Source organism: Somniosus microcephalus, unplaced genomic scaffold (genome assembly GCF_052327205.1).
Source record: "Somniosus microcephalus isolate GS21.2 unplaced genomic scaffold, FLI_Smic_1.0 unresolved_chr4, whole genome shotgun sequence".
Classification (NCBI taxonomy): domain Eukaryota; kingdom Metazoa; phylum Chordata; class Chondrichthyes; order Squaliformes; family Somniosidae; genus Somniosus; species Somniosus microcephalus.
Window position 1 is genome coordinate 4,505,808 of NW_028225182.1, and position 11,994 is coordinate 4,517,801.

The 11,994-nt window shown below is 41.6% G+C and overlaps 4 non-coding genes across 4 annotated transcripts; all 4 read left to right on the forward strand.

Moving 5' to 3' along the window:
• The first annotated feature begins 1,200 nt into the window (after positions 1-1,200).
• Positions 1,201-1,273, forward strand: trnav-gac (transfer RNA valine (anticodon GAC)). The gene has a single exon. It is a non-coding gene; the product is annotated as a tRNA-Val (tRNA).
• Positions 1,274-3,251: 1,978 nt separating this feature from the next.
• trnav-aac (transfer RNA valine (anticodon AAC)) lies at positions 3,252-3,324 on the forward strand. The gene has a single exon. It is a non-coding gene; the product is annotated as a tRNA-Val (tRNA).
• Positions 3,325-8,343: 5,019 nt separating this feature from the next.
• On the forward strand, positions 8,344-8,416 carry trnav-aac (transfer RNA valine (anticodon AAC)). The gene has a single exon. It is a non-coding gene; the product is annotated as a tRNA-Val (tRNA).
• A 1,976-nt stretch (positions 8,417-10,392) lies between these two features.
• trnav-cac (transfer RNA valine (anticodon CAC)) lies at positions 10,393-10,465 on the forward strand. Its single transcript has one exon. It is a non-coding gene; the product is annotated as a tRNA-Val (tRNA).
• The last annotated feature ends 1,529 nt before the right edge of the window (positions 10,466-11,994 follow it).

Here is an 11,994-nt window from a genome sequence, read left to right on the forward strand (position 1 = left end):
GTGGTCTGAAAACATCATGTGAGAGAATAGTTTTTTTCTGTGAAATAGCCGGTCCCGATAAATTTTACAAATGTTGCCCCAGATCGCTGCTCTCTCAAGCAACGAACATTTTAAACCATTGTCCTGAAATGCAATGTGTTAAATGAGATATGGGTTAACAGTTCAGGAGATGCAAAGAGCAAAATAAATGTATGAAGTTTCGACTGTCCCTCAGTAACCATATTATTATCTCTTTCATTCCACAAAATAAAGTTACCGGTTAATTAATGGTGATTAAAGCAGTTCTTATTTATTCACATTAGATGCATGTAATTAATTTAATAAAATTACATCGCATTCATGAATAAGAAACGGTGATGTCAAAATTTCTTCCCTAACCGTGAATCGAACCCAGCCTGCAAAACTGATAGGAATAAATTATTGAATTATTTAATGGTGCCTCGAAAAATATCACACTACTAAATTAAAATCACTGCTATAATGTGTTTCGGTGTTGAAGGGGATTGAAAAAAGCCCAGACTGCGCCCGCGGTGAGACAGAATTCGAACTTACAAAGAAGTTGGTGCTGCGAAGAAACCGCCAAGCGAAAGCTGACACCGATTAAAGAAGGAGATACCGCTCAATATAAAGGAAGAGCTCACAAACGTTAACTTTCTGTATTCTGTGTAAAAGGACTCTCAAATCCTTGAATATACTCAATGACTGAGCATCCACTGCCCTGTGAGGTTGAGAATTGCAAAGATCACAAGCCTCTGAGTGAAGAAATGTCTCCTCATCTGAGTCTCAAATAGCCGGCCCCTAATTCTCAGACTCTGCCACCCAGTTCTAGACTCTCCAGCCAGGGGAAACAACCTCTCAGCTTCTACCCTTTCAAGCCCACCAAGAAAATTGTACCTTTCAATGAGAACACCTCTCGTTCTTCTGAACTCCAGAGATTATAGGCCCAATCTGCTCAATCTCTCCTCATAGGACAATCCTATCATCATTGAAAACAATCAGGTCTGATTCCCAGTCAGGGATTTCAGTTCTGACAAAGACCATTGAAGTCTGTGAGAATCTTAATAATTGTATTAAAACCAACAAAAATGTGTGTTGCACACTGAAGGAAATTGTAACATGTTTGCTGGGTGGCAGTCAAACTTTAAAAACTTTCTTCATAGATTCATAGATGTCTAGCAAAAGGCGACTGTTTGATCCAGCGTTTTCGTAGTGTAGTGGTTATCACGTTTGCCTGACACGCGAAAGGTCCCCGGTTCGAAACCGGGCGGAAACATCTTGTTAAATCATGTTCATTTAAATCGTAGAAAAATGGATCAATTCGCATTTGTTATGCAATGTAACAAAGTCCTGTTAAATTTGTGTTATTCTGTCCAGTTGTGCACACACACAGAACACTACGGTTTCGCTCGCTCACTTCTGTTTCCAGCCCTGACCCTGCAGACAGCCCCTCTCAAAGTTGCACATTCCGGCTGCTTTCAGTTGAATTGTGAAAGATTATTCAAGGATCCTGCAGCTTTACCTCGGTTCACAACAGCAGATCTAAGCCCCGTTTCTGCAAACTATAAACCATGTTTTCCAGAATTCCAAGGTGTATACGGAACTCAACCATTAAAATTCCCTTCATTAACCACAGGGGTTCAGGCAATTTTCTATGATTCTGTAAAAAGTTATTGAAGTTTGACTGTCATCCGGTATACATGTTAGCAATTCCTGCAGTGTGCAACAAAATGTTGTGGGTTGATTAATGATAATAGAAACAATTATGAAGTGTCTCACAGACTTCAATGGTCCCTTAATACCGTTGGTTAACTAAAATCTATCAATTGCAGGTTAAAATGAGGAATTCATATTGCATCTTTGAAAGAGCTATCCAATCAGTCCCACTCCGCTGGTCTTCCCCCATAGCCCTGCTGACACTCCTGCCAGTGGAAACGGTTTCCTCCTTAATTTTGATCACCTCCATTAAATCTCCCCTGACCAGTGATTAATGGAGCTCAACGCGGGCAAGTGTCAGATCATGCACTTGGGGCCTAGCAAAGATCAGTCAGTGTGTGGCCTGAAAACATCATGTGAGAGAATCGGTTTTTTCTGTGAAATAGCCGGTCCCGTTAAATTTTACAAATGTTGCCCCAGATCGCTGCTCTCTCAAGCAATGAACATTTTAAACCATTCTCCTGAAATGCAATGTGTTAAATGAGATATGGGTTAACAGTTCAGGAGATGCAAAGAGCATAATAAATGTATGAAGTTTCGACTGTCCCTCAGTAACCATATTATTATGTCTTTCATTCCGCAAAATAAAGTTACCGGTTAATTAATGGTGATTAAAGCAGTTCTTATTTATTCACATTAGATGCATGTAGTTAATTTAATAAAATTACATCGCATTCATGAATAAGAAACGGTGATATCAAAATTTCTTCCCTAACCGTGAATCGAACCCAGCCTGCAACACTGATAGGAATAAATTATTGAATTATTTAATGGTGCCTCGAAAAATATCACACTACTAAATTAAAATCACTGCTATAATGTGTTTCGGTGTTGAAGGGGATTGAAAAAAGCCCAGACTGCGCCCGCGGTGAGACAGAGTTCGAACTTACAAAGAAGTTGGTGCTGCGAAGTAACCGCCAAGCGAAAGCTGACACCGATTAAAGAACGAGACACCGCTCAATATAAAGGAAGAGCTAACAAACGTTAACTTTTTGTATTCTGTGTAAAAGGACTCTCAAATCCTTGAATATACTCAATGACTGAGCATCCACTGCCCTCTGAGGTTGAGAATTGCAAAGATCACAAGCCTCTGAGTGAAGAAATGTCTCCTCATCTGAGTCTCAAATAGCCGGCCCCTAATCCTCACACTCTGCCCCCCAGTTCTAGACTCTCCATCCAGGGGAAACAACCTCTCAGCTTCTATCCTTTCAAGCCCTCCAAGAAAATTGTACCTTTCAATGAGAACACCTCTCGTTCTTCTGAACTCCAGAGATTATTGGCCCAATCTGCTCAATCTCTCCTCATAGGACAATCCTATCATCATTGAAAACAATCAGGTCTGATTCCCAGTCTGTGATTTCAGTTCTGACAAAGACCATTGAAGTCTGTGAGAATCTTAATCATTGTATTAAAACCAACAAAAATGTGTGTTGCACACTGAAGGAAATTGTAACATGTTTGCCAGGTGACAGTCAAACTTTAATAACTTTCGTCAGAGATTCATTGATTTCTAACAAAAGGCGATGGTTTTATCCAGCGTTTCCGTAGTGTAGTGGTTATCACGTTCGCCTAACACGCGAAAAGTCCCCGGTTCGAAACCGGGCGGAAACATTTTGTAAATCATGTTCATTTCAATCGTCGAAAAATGGATCAATTCCCATTTGTTATGCAAAGTAACAAAGTCCTGTTACATTTGTGTTATTCTGTACAGTTATGCACACACACAGAACACTACGGTGTCGCTCGCTCACTTCCGTTTCCAGCCCTGACCGTGCAGACAGCCCCTCTCAAAGCTACACAATCCGGCTGCTTTCAGTTGAATTGTGAAAGATTATTCAAGGATCCTGCAGCTTTACTTCGTTTCACAACAGCAGATCGAAGCCGCGTTGCTGCAAACAACAAACCATGTTTTCCAGAATTCCAAGGTGTAGACGGTACTCAACCATTAAAATTCCCTTCATTAACCTCAGGGGTTCAGGTAATTTTCTATGATTCTATAACAAGTTATTAAAGTTTGACTGTCATCCGGTATACATGTTAGCAATTCCTGCAGTGTGCAACAAAATGTTGTTGGTTGATTAATGATAATAGAAACAATTATGAAGTGTCTCACAGACTTCAATGATTCCTTAATACCGTTGGTTGACTAAAAGCTATCAATCGCAGGTTAAAATGAGCAATTCATGATGCATCTTTGAAAGAGCTATCATAGAAACATAGAGATAGGAACAGGAGTAGGCCATTCGGCCCTTCGAGCCTGCTCCGCCATTCAATGAGATCATGGCTGATCTTCGTCTGACATCATAGCTGATCTTACCAGTTCAGTACCTCGTCCCCGCCTTTTCTCCGTAACCCTTAATCCCCTTAGCCTTCAGAAATATATCCAATTCTCTCTTGAAAATATTTATTGAATTAGCCTTCACAGCCCTCTGTGGCAGGGAATTCCACAGGCTCACCACTCTTTGAGTGAAGAAATTCTTCCTCATCTCTGTTTTAAATGATTTGCCCGCTATTTTTAGACTGTGGCCCCTGGTTCTGTGCTCCCCGGCCATTGGAAACATTCTCTCTGAATTAAGCCTGTCCAGGCCTGCCATAATTTTATATGTTTCGATGAGATCCCCTCTCAATCTTCTAAACTCCAGTGAGTACAAGCCCAAACTATTTAATCTCTCTTCGTAGGTCATTCCCGCCATTCCAGGTATCAGCCTGGTGAATCGCCGTTGCACTCTTTCCATGGCAAGAACATCCTTCCGCAGATGGGGCGACCAAAACTGTACACAATACTCCAGATGCGGTCTCACCAGCACCTTGTACAGCTGTAGTAAGGTATCCCTATTCCTATACTCGAACCCCCTTGATATGAAGGCCAACATACCATTTGCCTTCTTAATCGCCTGTTGCACCTGCATGCTCTCCTTCAGTGACTGGTGCACAAGAACACCCAGGTCCCTCTGCACTTCCCCATCTCCCAATCTATTGCCATTTAGATAATAATCTACCCTCCTGTTTTTACCCCCAAAGTGGATAACCTCGCATTTATCCACATTATAGTGCATCTGCCACGTATCCGCCCATTCCCCCAACCTGTCCAAATCGCACTGTAGCCTCCTGACATCCTCATCAGAGCCCACCGCTCCTCCTAGTTTAGTGTCGTCAGCGAATTTGGAAATATTGCATCCAATTCCCTGATCCAGATCATTTATATATATTGTGAACAGCTGGGGTCCCAGGACAGATCCTTGCGGCACCCCGCTGGTCACTGCCTGCCACTCCGAAAACGAGCCGTTTATTCCAACTCTCTGTTTTCTATCCGCCAGCCAGTTCTCTATCCACGTTAATACTTTGCCCCCAAATTCATGAGCCTTAATTTTGCATGATAATCTTTTGTGTGGAACCTTATCGAAGGCTTTCTGGAAGTCAAGGTACACCGCATCCACTGGCTCTCCCCCATCTATTTTACCAGTTACTTCCTCAAAAAATTCCAGCAGATTAGTCAAACATGATTTACCCTTTGTAAATCCATGTTGACTCTGTCCGATCCTTTCCCCATTTGTCAAGTGCTCCGCTATTTTATCCTTAATAATGGAGTCTAGCATTTTGCCCACAACTGATGTAAGGCTTACTGGTCTATAATTCCCTGCTTTCTCTCTACCCCCCTTTTTAAATATTGGGGTAACATTAGCTACCCTCCAATCCACGGGTACTGTTCCCGAGTCAATGGAGTTCCGGAAGATGATCCTTAGAGCATCTGCTATCTCCAGGGCCACCTCCTTAAGTACCCTAGGATGTAGTTTATCAGGCCCCGGGGATTTGTCAGCCTTCAGTCCCCTCAACTTACCCAACACCATATCCCTAGAGATACTAATTTCTGTCAGCTCCTCCCTTTCATTAGTCCCTATGTTTGCCGATATTCCTGGGAGGTTATTTGTGTCCTCCTTTGTGAATACAGAACCAAAGTATGAGTTTAATTGGTCTGCCATTTCCTTATTCTCCATTATATATTCTCCCGAATCGGACTGCAAGGGACCGACTTGGGATTTTACCAGTCTTTTCCTCCTGATATACCGATAAAAGCTTTTGCAGTCTGTCTTTATGTTTGCTGCAAGTTTACTTTCGTATTCTATTTTCCCCTTCCTGATTAATCCCTTTGTCCTCTTTTGCTGTATCCTGTACTGCCCCCAATCTTCCGGTCTGGTGCTTTTTTTTGCCAGTTGATATGCCCTTTTTTTTGATTTTATGCTGTCCCTAATTTCCCTCGTTATCCACGGTTGAGTCACCTTTTTAGGTTTACTTTTATGCCAAACCGGTATAAACATGTTCTGGAATTCTTCCATTCTATCTTTGAATGCTTGCCATTGTCTCTCCACTGTCAATCCCCCCAGAAACACCACCCAATCAATCTTATCCAATTCCCGTCTCATACCCTCGTAATTCCCTTTATTTAAGTTCTGGACCTTAGTCTCTGATTCAATTTCCTCACTCTCCATCTCGACTGAGAGCTCGATCATATTATGATCGCTCTGACCCAAGGGGCCTCGTACAAGAAGATGGCTGATAAGTCCCTTCTCATTGCACAATACCCAGTCTAAAATGGCCTGATCTCGAGTCGGCTCCTCGACATATTGGTCCAGATAACCGTCCCGAAAACATTCCAGGAATTCCTCCTCCTCAGAATTTTTACTAATTTGGGTAGTCCAATCAATATGTAAATTAAAGTCACCCATGATGACAGCTGTGCTCTTATCGCACGCTTCTCTAATTTCCCTTTTTATGCCTTCCCTCACCTCCATATTACTATTTGGAGGCCTATATATCACACCCACTAACGTTTTCCTCCCCTTGCTATTTCTCATTTCTACCCATACAGATTCCGTTTCATCCGAGTTAATATCCTTCCTTTCCATTGCATTAATCCCCTCCTTTACCAGCAATGCTACCCCACCTCCCCGACCTTTTTGCCGATCCTTCCTAAATATTGTATATCCCTGGATGTTAAGTTCCCAGCCTTGCCCACCCTGCAGCCACGTTTCTGTAATCCCAATCAAATCATACTTGTTTACCTCTATTTCCACAGCTAATTCATCCACCTTGTTCCTAATGCTTCTAGCATTAAGATACAAAGCCTTCAGGCTTGCTTTTTTCACACTCTCATTATGAATTAGTTTGGCCCTTTGTGTTTCTCTCCTTTGCTTATTGCTTCTCACCTTTCTACCATCTATTTCTGACTTCATATGACTTCATATGACTATCCAATCAGTCCCACTCCGCTGCTCTTCCCCCATAGCCCTGCTGACACTCCTGCCAGTGGAAACTGTTTCCCCCATAATTTTGATCACCTCTATTAAATCTCCCCTGACCAGTGATTAATGGAGTTCAACGCGGGCAAATATCAGATCATCCACTTGGGGCCGAGCAAAGATCGGTCAGTGTGTGGTCTGAAAACATCATGTGAGAGAATAGTTTTTTTCTGTGTAGTAGCCGGTCCCGTTAAATTTTACAAATGTTGCCCCAGATCGCTGCTCTCTCAAGCAATGAACATTTTAAACCATTCTCCTAAAATGCAATGTGTAAAATGAGATATGAGTTATCAGTTCAGGAGATGCAAAGAGCAAAATAAATGAATGAAGTTTCGACTGTCCCTCAGTAGCCATATTATCATGTCCTTCATTCTGCAAAATAAAGTTACCGGTTAATTAATGGTGATTAAAGCAGTTCTTATTTATTCACATTAGATGCATGTAATTAATTAAATAAAATTACATCGCATTCATGAATAAGAAACGGTGATATCAAAATTTCTTCCCTAACCGGGAATCGAACCCAGCTCGCGATACTGATAGGAATACGTTATTGAATCATTTAATGGTGGCTCAAAAAATATCACACTGCTAAATTAAAATCACTGCTTTAATGTGTTTCGGTGTTGAAGGGGATTGAAAAAAGCCCAGACTGCGCCCGCGGTGAGACAGAGTTCGAACTTACAAAGAAGTTGGTGCTGTGAAGTAACAGCTGGGCGAAAGCTGACACCGATTAAAGGACGAGAAACCGCTCAATATAAAGGATGAGCTCACAAACGTTAATTTCTGTATTCTGTGTAAAAGGACACCCAAATTCTTGAATATACTCAATGACTGAGCATCCACTGCCCTCTGAGGTTGAAAATTGCAAAGATTCACAAGCCTCTGAGTGAAGAAATGTCTCCTCATCTGAGTCTCAAATGGCCGACCCCTTATCCTGAGACTCTGCCTCCTAGTTCGAGACTCTCCAGCCAGGGGAAACAACCTCTCATCTTCTACCGTTTCAAGCCCTCCAAGAAAATTGTACCTTTCAATGACAACACATCTCGTACTTCTGAACTCCAGAGATTATAGGCCCAATCTACTCAATCTCTCCTCATAGGACAATCCAATCATCATTGAAAACAATGAGGTTTGATTCCCAGTCAGGGATTTCAGTTCTGACAAAGACAATTGAAGTCTGTGAGAATCTTATTTATTGTATTAAAACCAACAAAAATGTGTGTTGCACACTGAAGGAAATTGTAACATGTTTGCTGGGTGACAGTCAAACTTTAATAACTTTCTTCATAGATTCATAGATTTATAGCCAAAGGCGACGGCTTTATACAGCGTTTCCGTAGTGTAGTGGTTATCACGCTCGCCTAACACGCGAAAAGTCCCCGGTTCGAAACCGGGCGGCAACATTTTGTAAATCATGTTCATTTATGTCGTAGAAAAATGGATCAATTCGCATTTGTTATGCAATGTAACAAAGTCCTGTTACATTTGTGTTATTCTGTACAGTTCTGCACACACACAGAACACTACGGTGTCGCTCGCTCTCTTCCGTTTCCGGACCTGACCGTGCAGACAACCCCTCTCAAAGCTGCACATTCCGGCTGCTTTCAGTTGAATTGTGAAAGATTATTCAAGGATCCTGCAGCTTTACCTCGGTTCACAACAGCAGATCTAAGCCGCGTTTCTGCAAACTACAAACCATGTTTTCCAGAATTCCAAGGTGTATACGGAACTCAAACATTAAACTTCCCTTCATTAACCACAGGGGTTCAGGCAATTTTCTCTGATTCTATAAAACGTTATTAAAGTTTGACTGTCATTTGTTACACATGTTAACAATTCCTGCAGTGTGCAACAAAATGTTGTGGGTGGATTATTGATAATAGAAACAATTATGAAGTGTCTCACAGACTTCAATGATCCCTTAATAACGTTGTTTAACTAAAATCTATCAATCGCAGGTTAAAATGAGCAATTCATGATGCATCTTTGAACGAGCTATCCAATCAGTCCCACTCCGCAGGTCGTCCCCCATAGCCCTGCTGACACTCCTGCCAGTGGAAACTTTTTCCCCCATAATTTTGATCACCTCTATTAAATCTCCCCTGACCAGTGATTAATGGAGTTCAACGCGGGCAAGTGTCAGATCATCCACTTGGGGCCCAGCAAAGATTGGTCAGTGTGTGGTCTGAAAACATCATGTGAGAGAATAGGTTTTTTCTGTGAAACAGCCGGTCCCGATAAATTTTACAAATCTTGCCCCAGATCGCTGATCTCTCAAGCAATGAAGATTTTAAACTATTCTCCTAAAATACAATGTTTAAAATGAGATATGGGTTAACAGATCAGGAGATGCAAAGAGCAAAATAAATGAATGAAGTTTCGACTGTCCCTCAGTAACCATATTATCATGTCTTTCATTCTGCAAAATAAAGTTACCGGTTAATTAATGATGATTATAGCAGTTCTTATTTATTCACATTAGATGCATGTAATTAATTTAATAAAATTACGTCGCATTCATGAATAAGAAACGGTGGTATCAAAATTTCTTCTCTAACCGGGAATCGAACCCAGCCTGCAACACTGATAGGAATAAATTATTGAATTATTTAATGGTGCCTCGAAAAATGTCACGCTGCTAAATTAAAATCACTGCTTTAATGTGTTTCGGTGTTGAAGGGGTTTGAAAAAAGCCCAGACTGCGCCCGCGGTGAGACAGAGTTCGAACTTCCAAAGAAGTTAGTGCTGCGAAGTAACCGCTGAGCGAAAGCTGACACCGATTAAAGGGCGAGAAACCGCTCAATATAAAGGATGAGCTCACAAACGTTAATTTCTGTATTCTGTGTAAAAGGACTCCCAAATCCTTGAATATACTCAATGACTGAGCATCCACTGCCCTCTGAGGTTGAGAATTGCAAAGATCACAAGCCTCTGAGTGAAGAAATGTCTCCTCATCTGAGTCTCAAATAGCCGGCCCCTAATCCTCAGACTTTGCCCCCCAGTTCTAGACTCTCCAGCCAGGGGAAACAACCTCTCAGCTTCTACCCTTTCAAGCCCTCCAAGAAAATTCCACCTTTCAATGAGAACACCTCTCGTTCTTCTGAACTCCAGAGATTATAGGCCCAATCTGCTCAATCTCTCCTCATAGGACAATCCTATCATCATTGAAAACAATCAGGTCTGATTCCCAGTCAGGGATTTCAGTTCTGACAAAGACCATTGAAGTGTGTGAGAATCTTAATAATTGTATTAAAACCAACAAAAATGTGTGTTGCACACTGAAGGAAATTGTAACATGTTTGCCGGGTGACAGTCAAACTTTAATAACTTTCGTCAGAGATTCATAGATTTATAACAAAAGGCGATGGTTTTATCCAGCGTTTCCGTAGTGTAGTGGTTATCACGTTCGCCTCACACGCGAAAAGTCCCCGGCTCGAAACCGGGCGGAAACATTTTGTAAATCATGTTCATTTAAATCGTCGAAAAATGGATCAATTCCCATTTGTTATGCAAAGTAACAAAGTCCTGTTACATTTGTGTTATTCTGTACAGTTATGCACACACACAGAACACTACGGTGTCGCTCGCTCACTTCCGTTTCCAGCCCTGGCCGTGCAGACAGCCCCTCTCAAAGCTACACAATCCGGCTGCTTTCAGTTGAATTGTGAAAGATTATTCAAGGATCCTGCAGCTTTACTTCGGTTCACAACAGCAGATCGAAGCCGCGTTGCTGCAAACAACAAACCATGTTTTCCAGAATTCCAAGGTGTATACGGAACTCAACCATTAAATTTCCCTTCATTAACCTCAGGGGTTCAGGTAATTTTCTATGATTCTATAACAAGTTATTAAAGTTTGACTGTCATCCGGTATACATGTTAGCAATTCCTGCAGTGTGCAACAAAATGTTGTGGGTTGATTAATGATAATAGAAACAATTATGAAGTGTCTCACAGACTTCAATGATTCCTTAATACCGTTCGTTGACTAAAAGCTATCAATCGCAGGTTAAAATGAGCAATTCATGATGCATCTTTGAAAGAGCTATCCAATCAGTCCCACTCCACTGCTCTTCCCCCATAGCCCTGCTGACACTCCTGCCAGTGGAAACTGTTTCCCCCATAATTTTGATCACCTCTATTAAATCTCCCCTGACCAATGATTAATGGAGTTCAACGCGTGCAAGTATCAGATCATCCACTTGGGGCCGAGCAAAGATCGGTCAGTGTGTGGTCTTAAAACATCATGTGAGAGAATAGTTTTTTTCTGTGAAGTAGCCGGTCCCGTTAAATTTTACAAATGTTGCCCCAGATCGCTGCTCTCTCAAGCAATGAACATTTTAAACCATTCTCCTAAAATGCAATGCGTAAAATGAGATATGAGTTATCAGTTCAGGAGATGCAAAGAGCAAAATAAATGAATGAAGTTTCGACTGTCCCTCAGTAACCATATTATCATGTCTTTCATTCTGCAAAATAACGTTACCGGTTAATTAATGGTGATTAAAGCAGTTCTTATTTATTCACATTAGATGCATGTAATTAATTTAATAAAATTACATCGCATTCCTGAATAAGAAACGGTGATATCAAAATTTCTTCCCTAACCGGGAATCGAACCCAGCTTGCAATACTGATAGGAATACGTTAGAACATAAGAACATAAGAAATAGGAGCAGGAGCAGGCCAATTGGCCCCTCGAGCCTGCTCCGCCATTCAATAAGATCATGGCTGATCTGATCCTAACCGCCAATCCACTATGACAGGACTATCTCCTGAATCTAACAGCATTAGACACACGAAAACAGGAGCAGGATCAGGCTACACGGCCCCTGGGCCCGCTCCGCTACCCACAGGGCCATGACCTATCCGAACCTAGACTCACGTCCAAATTCCTGCCCGCTCCCCGTAACCCTTAATTCCCTTTTCTACTAGGAAACTGTCTATTTCTGTTTTAAATTTATGTAATGATGTAGCTTCGA